This window comes from Strongylocentrotus purpuratus, unplaced genomic scaffold, assembly GCF_000002235.5.
Source record: "Strongylocentrotus purpuratus isolate Spur 01 unplaced genomic scaffold, Spur_5.0 spur5_scaffold_20, whole genome shotgun sequence".
NCBI classification, from domain to species: Eukaryota; Metazoa; Echinodermata; class Echinoidea; order Camarodonta; family Strongylocentrotidae; genus Strongylocentrotus; species Strongylocentrotus purpuratus.
In genome coordinates this window covers 19,923,915-19,937,312 of record NW_022145606.1, presented here as the reverse complement: position 1 = coordinate 19,937,312, position 13,398 = coordinate 19,923,915, and positions in this window count along the sequence as shown.

Genomic DNA, 13,398 nt, shown 5'->3' with positions numbered 1-13,398 from the left:
GTCCTGTTGCAGTTGCTGCAGACAAATTTCATGTGTGGATGTGCTGTTCAAGCCGTGGCTAGCTGCCGTCTTTGTTGTCCTTTCTCCTCCCACTGTTCTACTCTCCTCTGATCACTCCTCTGTATACATTGTCTTCACAGCGCAGTCTGAAGCATAGGCTTCCCATTTTGTAGGGTTGATTTCACTGGCCTCCATATCCCTCTTGCACACATCCATGAAGCGAAGGCCAGGTCTTCTAACAGTCCTGGTTCTGGTCGCTAACTTTCCGTACAAGATGTCTTTTGAAATGCGGCCGTCTTCCATTCGACTGACATGACCAAGCCATCTCAGCCGTCGTTGTGATAGAAGAGCGTAGATGGTCATCATCCCTCCTTTTTGAGGACATCCTTGTTTGGAATGTGGTCCTGCCATTTGATGCCTAGGATTCGCCTCAAGTAGCGGAAATGGATAACATTCAAACGGCGCTCCTGACGTGCACTAGGGTTCACGACTCACTACCATACAGGAGAGTACTGAACACATAGGCCTGGTAGATCTTCATTTTCGTGTTGGTGGTTTATAGTATAGTGTTCTTCCAGGCCCGCTTTGAGAGTCTAGCCATCTTGGTTGCTGCCTTGTCAATGTGAACGTTGAGCTCGAGATCAAAGGAGAGGTTGCTTAATACATGTTGCAGAGGTAGGTGAAGTTTTCAACCACTTGGAGGGTGTACATTGGAGGATTCGAAAGTCTGTGACACCAAGTTGATCTACTCTAGAGTAATAGGACTGCAGGCAAGTTGAAGATATGTCAATATCAAGAATATTTTGTCATGGAAGCTTTCACCAGGTCAAAGGCGAACTTGAAGAATTTGACAAAGGTTGACGTGTCACTTGAACAACCTTGTACAGCCCGTTTGATGGTTGTGCTCTACTCTGGATTAAAATCTGATGATCTTTGCTTGGTGTGCCACCAGGTTTCTAGAAGTCATGACGAATCGAGATTCATCCAAATGATTCTTCCCTCCTCACTGCTGCCCTCCCAGAAACTACTGAAAACAAACTACAGTTGATCGACATGCGTGATTCTGCAGAATGATGAGGTGTTCAGAAATAGGCAAAAGCACAAGCTGGTCATTACCAGTGGAGATGAGGTTCCTGTTGAAGTGATACCAGGCAGCGATGTCATGCCAAGGGAAGATCTTTCCATAACACATGAAGAAGCAGACAACATCATAGTACAGCAAGCGATTCTAATTGCTGCTAATGAGAAAAGGTATGTTAGGGTCCTGGCTCTTAGGGTTAGGGTCCATCATTATCTACATGAATAACTTAGAATGCCAATGATCATGGAGTCATCAAAAAGCGAACTGTTATTTACATTCCTGCCACTGTACACAAGTTAGGAGATATCATTCCATCGATGTTGGCAGGACATGCGTTGAGGGGATGCGACAATATTGGGGCATACTTTGGGATTGAAAAGGGTACATGCATTGCTGAAAGTGATGAAGCAGACGATTTGACTCCCTTTGGACTCAGTTGGCAAGAGAGCTCATCTGCAAACATGTGTGTGGAAGCACGCCTTGCAGTCACAACCCACATCATTGGATCCTACAAAGTATGGCTATGCAAAAGAAGAGGAAACCAAATCCCTGATCCTTGTCACAGTACTTACAAATGTACAACTCGCACCGGACAACATAATAAGGTTAATACGGTGCACTTGTGCGAGTGGAAGCCTATGTAAATCATCACGGTGCCAATGCAACAAAGCAAAACTAGCATGCACAATTTTCTGTGGTTTTCGCGCCTCTGTCGAGTGTTATAACGATCAAACTAAAGCAGCAAATGATAGCCATTGGAAGGTAACCATGTTTGGTCATTTTGGGTGGTTATTTCGCTTTATTAAACTCATAAATTCCCTTGTAAGAGAGGAACCTTTTCATGATAGGTTCATATAAAAGAATGTATTACCTCAAAATACAAATCAAATTTCGTAATGCTGTCACTGAAAACGGGCATTTATAACATATGGCACCTCATATCTATGGGACAGAGAGCATGAAATTATGTTTTCTTCAAGTATTAAAGATAAAGATTAGTTATGGTCATGCGATTGCATTGTGAAAGAAACGTTGTGGAATCGATCAGAAAAGGTTGATCATCTAGCATATAAGTATTGGTGTGTACTGCAAGGTTCTGGAATCATTAAAATGATTAGAAATTTGGCCCAGTCTTGGTAAAGTTACTAGCACTGTACACAGAAAGATGTATATGGGACTACGCGACACGTGCGCGATATCTATCAGGTCTAAATAGATATAATAATTTACCAAATATATCAATTAGTAGGCGGTTTCTCGGCCAAATTTGTATCATCACGTATTAGTCAAAACATATTCTTTCACATGATTGGTGATAAGAGCTTCCATTTCATTTTTTGAGAGGGGGCGTTTCCAAAACTGATCTTTACCTTTAAAGTACAAAATAACAAAAAAAATCACACCAAAATGTGGTGCACAATTTTTACTAATTTTATTCAGTGCGTCTGACTTATAACAAATGTTAATTTCATGTTAGAAATTGGCATTTGGCCATCATTTAAAATTTGCAAGTTAACGTGTCTATAGAGGGCGCCAATCTGAATTATGCAAATTTACATGCCATATTTGATCATACAACATCGTCAATTTTTATTTAGTGATGATCCTAGAAAAAAATCAAGATATTTGACTGACATTTAATGTAGAAAAATACTGTAAACAATTTTGTTATCATTAATTTTGGTAAAAAAGGGTATTTTGGCGGCCATTTTGTGTGACGTCACATATCTCAAATTGCTCAAGGCTGACAGAGTGTCAGCAATCGGATTCTTCAAATTGATGGTCTAAGGAACTATAATCAAAAAAAAAAAAAACTATAGACCCTAAAACAAGGTATATCGAGATGGCTGCCGGACTAAAAAGATTCCGGCAGGGTTTTAGGGACATATGGACCATGTCTGACTCAGATAAAACAGGTATTTTTGGTCATATTTGAGGAAGCCAGCTTACATTGGGTATCAGTCGCTATTATCCAATAGCGACGTCGATATTGGTTGACCATATTACGTTGTTAGGCATGTATTATCCCTAACCCTTCGCTAGAAAGGACTATTGACCAGTAAATTAGTATGTAGATGATGATAAAAATAATAATTATAATGATGCTGATGACAATAGTAATGATGATACTAATGATAATAACAATACAAATAATAATGATGATGGCGACGGTGGTGGTGGTGGTGATGATAATGATTATAATAATAATCATTGTGATGATAATGAAGATGATAATAACGATGATGATGACAACAAGAGTAATAATAATAATGATAATAATACTCATTATAATGAGAAAAAGAAGAATATCAATAATCTCGATATCAAAATGGTCTTTTAACAATAATTTGTGATATGTTCAATTTTCGGTGAAGGCAATACAACATCAAATTGTCCATAACTGTTGTTGTATCAGTACAGCTACCCAGCTAGCAATTCGACATCGGGCCAACGTTGGACCAATGTGTCTCGAGACATCGGGCCAACATCATAAGTAAGACGTTGGCCCAATGCTAAAATGTCAGCCAGCCCAGTGTGGCTGGCATCATAATTGTGACATTGAGAAAACATTTTTTTTCTTGAAGAAGTTAAGCTTTAAATGATCATTGAAGTCATGTGTCGAACTTGTTCTGTGCAGGGAAGCAATTGACCTTCTCGATGCAGAAATTTTAGATGATACGTGCATATACTATGGAAGAAGTGTTTTACTGTATGATACAAGTTTTTGATAAACATCATATAAGCACAAAGTTCATACTACTTTATATTTTGTTTAATGTCTTTGATAAAGCTGCGTTACAGTTCAGAATTTTCGTGCAATTAAGACATGATGAAGAATGTGTTTAAACAATTATTTTAACAAACACAACAATGGCAACACGCCTGTCCACGTATCGACGTTTTAACCCCTCCAAGCTGTACTAAATACATGAAAGTAAACATTCTGAAAATATTGGTACATGTGCGGAATTCATTATTCTTTTAGTTAACACTAAATCACAAAACATGAATACAATACGTGGTCAATTTGTTTCGAGAAATAAATGGAAGTATAAGTTACGATTACGATATTGAACTATATTTTCTTATTTTGTTAATTTAGAAGTACAATATATGTATCATTTAACAATCACTGAAACAATTGTGACGTGCAATCAGTTGTCACTGGTGAGCACAGCCCCAGCATTTACTCTAGCCATATGTCACCCTAAATAAGATTCCATACTGAAGTAATTATGATATATTTAGTGGCATGACATACGTCACACTAAAATATGCCTACATCATATGGTTCAAAGATGCAATTTGGTATGAAGAGAAAAATGGCCTTAAGAAATGCCGTTTGTTCGCTTCAGGAATTAGATGTTATATTACTCTGTGGCGAAGTGGTGTTAATGTAAGCATTTGCAACTTTGATTTGTAGTTGAGTCTTTCTTCAATCTATCTTCAAGCAATTATTAAATCAAATTCAACAATATAAGTTACTAACACGCTGTACTTAAAAAATGATATACATGAATAAACCCCTCAATTTTGTTTGGAAACTATAAAGGTATGATCGAGTATCGAGTATATCTCCCTTGGAATGGGATAATGATCGCTTTGTTGCGTGTCATTTCAAAGTATATACATGTATATTCCTTTTATATTGACACCACATGCATTATGATTTATCCAGCCATCTAATGAGCAGTACATCAAAATACCTTTAAAAAGGGGCACTATTATTGCGCTTTTTTTCTTACGCAGTGCAATACAAACATAGGCTCTACACTTTTTAATTAAACAAAGAAGAATGCACAACCAAACAACAGGAGTGCATTTTGCAACTTTTTTTTAAAACTTTTTTTTTACCGGTGAAGATTTATCCGCTATTTTTTGTATAGGAATATTCAATTGAATGCGTGTAGTTGAACTTAGATTTAACCAAATTCTCAATCAGGTCTGTACCTTAATTTTCAACCTATCAAGAGACACACCGTGATGTCCAGTGTGGAGAATAATAATTACTTTGTTATCAAAATATAATCTCCATTTTTAATTTATTCTGCTTCGATATTAGTGTAAATCCTATCATGTTTCGTTCTGATGCCTCCCGTTAGAAACTACATAAAACATTAATTAATAAATGAATATGTCTATAATTAAATAATATTTGAATGAATACATGATTGAATAAATGAATGAATGAATGAAAATAATAAATAAGCAAATACAAATATAGTTATAACAAAATAAATGAGAAAATAATATTTAAAAAATGAATAAAAAATAAAGTAATGAATGAATACATAAATAGATGAATACATCAATTAATAAATGATTTAAAAAGGAGTGATATAAATAAATGAATGGATAAATGAATAAATGAATGAATACATAAATATGAACAATCGAAAATGCACGTACAATAAGACAAACTCTGTTGAAGCATTGATTGGGATTCACAATAACGATCATTTTTATTTCTTTCCATGGCAAGTCGGTGCAATATATTTCAACGACAAGTACAATCTACATCTCTAAAAATGTATGCCCAAACGTTTCATAATAACCATACCATATTAGGATTAGGTGTACACAACGCAGTAACTACATAGCTATTTCTTTATATCCTACGTTAAACCAGGCTAATTTATTACAAAATGACATGTCATGTGTGCGTTATGAAGAAAGATATCATCTTCAATAACTATGAAGCATTACATGTCAAATTTGCCAACGCAAATTATCATGATAAACTATACTAGGGCATATGAAAAAGAAGCCGACATTCGATGTGAAAGAGAACAAGAAAAGGGGGAACAAGTTAGAAGAGTAGAAAACGCTAGGTATATTTCCTTTAGTAATGAGTTATCATGATTAACATTGGGAATCGTTTGAAAAGGGAACACTTTGAGACGATTTTATTAAAGTTGTTGGGTCTTCCGCAACCTTGGATATTTTGTAGCAATTTATCCCAAAGCTGTGTTGATGCAACCTGAAAAAATGCATGGCACCTTTCATTGTTTGAGGGATGGTAAGACGAATGTTTTGGTATACTACTACTACTAATAATAATGATAATAATAATATTTATTTTTTATATAGCGCTTAATACAAATGTCTCTAAGCGCTTTACAAATATACTAATCTGAAGTTTATGTTTGGAACTAATATTGGGTAAGCATTCCGGCCAAAAAAGACAGCTAATTCTAGTGCTGTCAGAATGCATACAAACTGAATGAATAAACATAACAGATCCCCACATATTTTAATCATTTCAATAACTGATACTACTGCTAATAATAATTTGAAAATGAATATCAAATATTGTCATCTATCATTCGAATATTATACACCACTCATGTTGAATTGGCAAATAGCGAAAAGAGTATAATACTCTTTTTGTTATTTTGCCGGAAATGCACCAATCACTAATATTGTGCATTAGTAGTTCAATGTTGTTATACTAAGTTCAAAATATGAGCTTCAAATATTAATTATGAATAGAGATTTTGCAAGATTGAGTACATTCTCGATTAACATAAAACCGACTTGTGGATAGAATACTCATCGCACTTCATTCTTTGTGCGCGGCATTATGTAATTCTTAATTTTCTTCATTCTCGGATTTGTTTGGTCATAAAAAGCCGGGTCTACTGTTTGTGAATATAGTGTTTTTATTCTCTAGTTGTACACAAATTACGTTTATTAGTGATTGGTATGCTTCAACAAAAAGAAATCAATGAATGATAGAGAAATGCCAGATAATCAATTAACAAACCGTCAATCAACGAAATTGAATTCATATTAGGCCATTATACTGTTTTTCCTAGTCATGTATCGAAAAAAAAATATTAAAAATATGAAACATGATTACCGTAAAGAAAGAAAGAACAACTTTTTTTTTTAAAAGGTCTGTATTGCATTGCTCGAAAAATCCATAATACAAAAATAACTAACGGTTTCAAGCAATAGATTTGTTACTTTAGGTAATAATAGTGATGCAAGAGTGCAAAGATGGTTAAAGTAAATAGTATACAATATATCAATAACAATGAAGGTAATGAAAACCCTGAACTTCGGCTGTACCAACTAAATAATTTAATGGTTCATTCTGTGTTTTTCTTTGTTTTCCTTCATTAGTCAACATCATTTCAAGCTTAGCAGACACATAAGGATGGATAGCATTGCTATACTGCTGTATTATTACTTCATCCCCTGAAATAATAGAGAACAAAACAAATATTTAGATACATGAAATAAAAGCACTTAGGATATTGCAGGCAGGCAAGTCGATTTAAAATAATTATCAAAGCACCAGGCATCAATTAAGTGTTATGTAGTTTAACACAAATATGTTTAGCAGCGCGAGTGGTTACGTTTTCCCGTGTTAGGTCACTGCGCGAACTCACACTTAGTCGCGTATAGCACATAACCCTATGAAGAAATGTCTGGTGTACAAACATGCCATGTATGATAAAATCATTTGTTTTCTCCATGGCGCTCTCAAATTAAAAATGCTATGATAAATCCGATATTCATACATCATTCTTTGCTTTTATCGCAGTTTACTGACTTCATCCACGAAATATAAGTTATCCAGTGCCATTAAATGATATCAAAATGGGCCATTGACAGGAGGGTTTGAGCTCTTCTCATAGGGTTTTACATTGCGCACGACCATGTTTGAGTTCACGGTGTGACCTTGTGCGCCTGAAAAAGCCTCACACACTCGCGGAAGCGTGACCACTCAATAGCGAGGTTTGCTCAAGCGAATTACCACCTAGAGTGAATCTATCAAATTATGGAAAAACCCCTCAACTGCAATCAGATATAATTTGCATAACACGAAACAATGAATCATACATACATTTATCTGCATTACGTAGTACTACGTAATTGTATAGGTATTCATAATTCTATCCCAGTTTCCCTAAGTTCACAACCGTAATCTAGTTATTTATCTAATATGTTTTATTTTTTAGAAAGAAAACGAACAACATGGCATATTTTGGGGGTATGTTTCTATTCTTTCCGTCCATTCTATATTTTCACCACTCTGGCTCTTACAAATGGGTCTTTTATAATTGACCTCGCCATAAATAATATAATCACATCTAGACAGTATATATCACACAGACTACGTGGGTGCAAAACAGAGCTATTAGCTTATTACTTGCTTGCCAAAAAAAGAAAATGGTGTGGGATGTTTCAACTCATGTAAACAAATGTTGATATATTATATTAAAGTGTGAATTCACGTCCAACTCTCGATACCATGTTCGTACATTCCTATAATTATGAAGGTTACGCCAATCTAGCGTGTTCGTATAAGCTTATAATTATACTTAAACAAACGGTAGAGCATTTAAAAAAAGAGTATAAACATGATTTATGACTGCCTTTTCTGCACCTAAACGAGAATAAAGCTACACGTTTATTCAGGTGTAAGAATGGTATTGCAAAATATATGGCGTATTTGGATCACGTGATTATGTTCGGTGTGAACGAAAGAATACAAGTGATATAATATTGACAATTTATAAAATATATCTTATTACCATTATATACATTTCGAATATTTACATATTGTACATATTTACATAAATAATATACATATGTTCAAAAATGAAATCGGTATTGATATAGCATTACAAATGTAGAGATAAAATATAAGTAGGGCAATTAAACACAAGCCTATTAAAGCTTATGGTGCATTTCAAGCAAAATATGTTTTCAAATGAACCCAGGATCATCGATTTATAGATGCCATTTTAACAGTTCTATGAAAGAATGAAGATCGAAAGAAAAATAATCATAACAAGCACGTATTTACATTAATTGTAATAGAAAACAGAGAAGAAAATCGTACAAAGCAATATAAGCTTCTCCTTAAAAAAAGCTGTTGCTTTAACTTTCCAAATCTGAAATGGATTTAGAATGATTATTTTCCATCCATCCATCAATCAATCAATCAATAATATCTCGTTAGCTGTTGTTTGTGTTAACTCTTATCATGCCACAGGGCTAATCCCCATTGTGCCAAGCCCCAAATCCCCCGTGCCAGGTTGTTTTGGAGATAGTCTGATTAACGCGATGGTTCTCTGAATAGCGAGTGCAACATACACAGCACAGTCCAATGAGCATGAACAATAATTGCTATTACGAATGCTGCATTGCACGCACATGGCACTCAAGGGGTGGCTCCCTCGCATGTACAAAACACTATAACGATAGCGTGCATGATTTAATGCATCCAAAACCTACGCTCATATTTTAGATAAAGAGTTAACCAATTAGCAACGCCTTCTGCTAAACCTTTTGCTCCAGCTTATTTCGTTCCATCAGGTTTTCGCTTCAGGTAGGTTGTCGTGTTTCATGCGCGATCTCGAAAACATACCCCTATATTCACGAAAGGTCGGGTATTAAATGTAATACAAATACTCTCATTATTTCAAAGATAGTACTTAAAATATCCCTGTTCATGGTCATTTGTAAAACATGCCCATACAATCAAAATATGACAAAGTGTCAATCGCTAGCATGTTTACGAACTGCTGTGATTGTTCATCTTGTACTAGTGTCGAGTCTAGACGCAAGTTTTTAAAGGTTTGTACTAGATTTATTCAGACAATGTTTGGTAAACTGGACCCAACACGTTGTCGATGAGAGGGTATATTTCACCATCGTTACACCCGGCTAACGGTTAAAAAGGTTAACGCAAAATGAAGAAAGAAAACCATGAACAAAGATGTATGGCGTATGAAATAATTGTCTTCACAGGCTTGGCTGACGTAGGTAATGACGCAATTGATCTTAAGCTTCGTATAAAAAGGGCAAACCAATCAGCTAAAGAGATAAGGTCGGCTTTTGGGCGCGATGCGAGTCATATTGTAGAAAGAGAATAATGACATGAGCAGTGCACGCCTATATCTCTGACGCAGTGTCGTATATTATCAACCTTCACAGCCTTGATTGACGTAGGTTATAACGCTATTGAAATGACGCATCGTGGAAATCAGACGTAACGTCAACCACACATGTGATGGAATTTGCCTGTTGCAGGACTGCGTCAGCTACTTTCACATCTTAACAGAGACGTAGTACAAATGAGGATTTCATAATTATCATTCCACATATTGCGTTGAATTCGTGTCGCATCTTCACTCATTTGATTAGCGAAGGTAATAATACAATCAAAATTATGCCTCGTTTGCATCTGTTATACTGTATCCGGATGAATGTATAGAGCAAAACCCTGTCATCTGCGAACTGGTCACCTCGTTATATCGTCAACCCGATATCTATACTCAATGAGGTCGGTTATTCTCCAGTGGTGGATTGAAACTTCATTTGTACACAGCTAAATTATAACCCCGCTTCAAAATTCCCGCGGTATTAAAAGTAAAAATAAATAATGTTAGCCTCTCCATTCAGATGGCTGGCTCTGAATGCTTCTCACAATAAGAATCAATAGACAATCAATTAACAATCAATAACCGATAAACAAATTTAGTCATCGCACTTGATTGACACAATAACCTCGTCCACTTGTCACTGTTTAAATCTGAATAAATACGAGAATCTCCAATGAAAACACAATATCACGAACCAAATAATGAACGGTGGAAGACTATTGATTAATGAGTCTAATAAAGTCAAACAAGTCGTCAGCTACGAATGAAAGTATAAGGTGTAAAATTAGCGGCTAGAGGTACAAAGTCATCCCCATCGTCTTACAATTGTTTTATTTCTATTAAAGCGTAAACTAAAAATCAGGGGAAAAGGCGGCGGGCGTGATGGCAGGAAAAGAAAATCATTTATTTAACAAATGCATTTTCTTTCCTTTAATAAAGAACCTACATAACCAAATTAATTTTGTTATTGTCAATGTCTGATGTTTTTCATCAAGTTATATTTCGTCACTCTCGGAAAGGTAAATTGTTTCATCAGCAATTAAAAGAGCGAGTGTTTTCAAGATTAATTAAACAAATTACCACTCTGGTTGAAATGTTCAAAAAAATGTTGTAACTCGAAACAAAAACAAAAACGTACATTTAAGATAACACATTTTGATAACGTTTCTAGGCCCTTTTGTTAGGATACATACCACATGTGTTTTTTAGTGGACTATTTGATGTTTTTGAAGTGGACTCTATAATGTATTACGAACACACACAATTTTTCACACGCTACGTACAATATTGCAACATGCTTTGAAAAAAATAAATATATTTCTATAATATGAATATATTTGTTCATAGTAAATATTGCTAGTTCAGTCTTCCACTGTCATTTTGAGCGGATATCTCGTCAATCAAAACACCCCTACATTCAAATGAGCCCGCCCAATCGTCTAATGGTGAGGTAACTGGATTCTACAAACCGGGCAATGTTCTATTCTCACCCGCGGGGATGGAATCGATGCATTTCAAAGAATGTGTTAGAAAACATGTGTATAAAATAAATATTCACAACTTAAAAATATATGTACATCTGATTTTCGTCTTAAAATAAATACTTATATACAAACTGTACGATTTGGTGTCTCAATTTGCACAAAATTGGAAACAAAGTTCCCCACAACATAGTAGTGTCAATTTCAGGTGCGAGACCTGCCAAGAGTGTAATGTACACATTGTCATGTCATTTTAACACAATTTTACATCTCTTTGGTGATGCGATTTTATGAAATAAAAGATCGCATATTACATTTCGCATGTAAGTGGTATATGATTGCATACTTTAGCTACATACAAACATAAAATCCCATATGTTTTCATCAATTTTGTCTCGTCTGTACAGAAAATAGTAATGCATGTTCTCAGATTTCGTTTTTTCTGTAACATATCGTTGAGCTAAACATCGCTCTGCGGCATGTATCTGAGTGGCGGTCGCACCACCGATGAGCATGGAACGAACTCACACGTGTTCGCACATTGTACACACTCTCATGTTGAAATTCTTACAACAAATAATTACCGTGTATAACAATTCGAAATTAAAACTTTGAAACCTGCACAGATGCTTGGTTTTGCCTTCTATGTATCATTTAAATTGGCTTTATCATCGGGTCCTTGCGTCGGGTCGGGTGATCATGTCCCCATCCTTTTGTGAAAACATGCCCCTTTATTCACGAACGTCTGGTTGATATTGGTAAAATAAACTGATCTTATGAACAAATGGTCTAGTCCAATTCACCCAACTATATATGAAGATCCTACGACAATATCTACGAAAGGTCGCGTCCTCAACGTGCATTTTCACATGACCTTCTGTTTTGCATCCGACCGGGTGTGATGACCCGAAGTAAGCCTTTAAATCGAACTGAATGGCCAACAATATCTGAGTTTCATTTTCCGCGTATTTGTCCAGTAATAATATATTCCATTCAATATCTCATCTAAGAATATGAATTTAGTGGCAGAATTCAAATCATGAAACTTTAACTTATCTCATTATTGATAATTCCTGAAACTGATTGATATTACTTTCAATGCAATATTTTCAAAAAACTTAAATACAATTTCCTCCAACAACTCTGAAATGAATTATAATTCAGAAAAACAAGTGAGCCATATTGCGTGATTTCAATTTTGTCTGCCGATTTGCCACAAGAAAAGACAAAAAAAATAAAAAATTGAGACAGACTAGTACCCTTCCAATACAACCACCCAAGATCACATCGCTTTCTGCTTCGTTATTAGAATCTTCAAAGATATATGCTAAAGCTTTTTAGATCATGATTCAGGCTAATCCTCAATCGGTTTAACTTATTGAGGCGGAATGATGTGCATATATCGTCACAACCAATCGTATGTGGCATCTTCTCAGAACAGAATACCAATGCCTCTCCTTGATCACGCAAACTCTGATGATGTAATTCTAGCGTGACGTCGCAGCTCACTATTACAGATCTTGCAAAGGAGAGGTTTAACCGTTCTCTTCAGTATCAAATGCGATTTCCGTCGTTTAACCTGTCTCTCGAATGTGATTCGAGTCCTATGGCCGTTAAATATCAAGCATATTATTGCTATCTGAGCATTCTTGTTAGACATTAATTCAACGTCTGTGAATACCAATCAACATTCTCTATGTTTTTTTGGAAAACACGCTTAGCTCGACCAAGTTTCATAAAACCTGCTACTGAAAGCAAAATTCACAATCACATAATAAAACGTCTCACAGCTAATGAAAGCAACTCATTTACGTAGCTCATATCAATTATCATAACTCTTTATTCAATAATTGATATCATATAATATAATCAGATGGCCCAGATAGACTACCTCGTTACATCTCGTTACATCTTCTTGCAGGGCCTTCGTTCG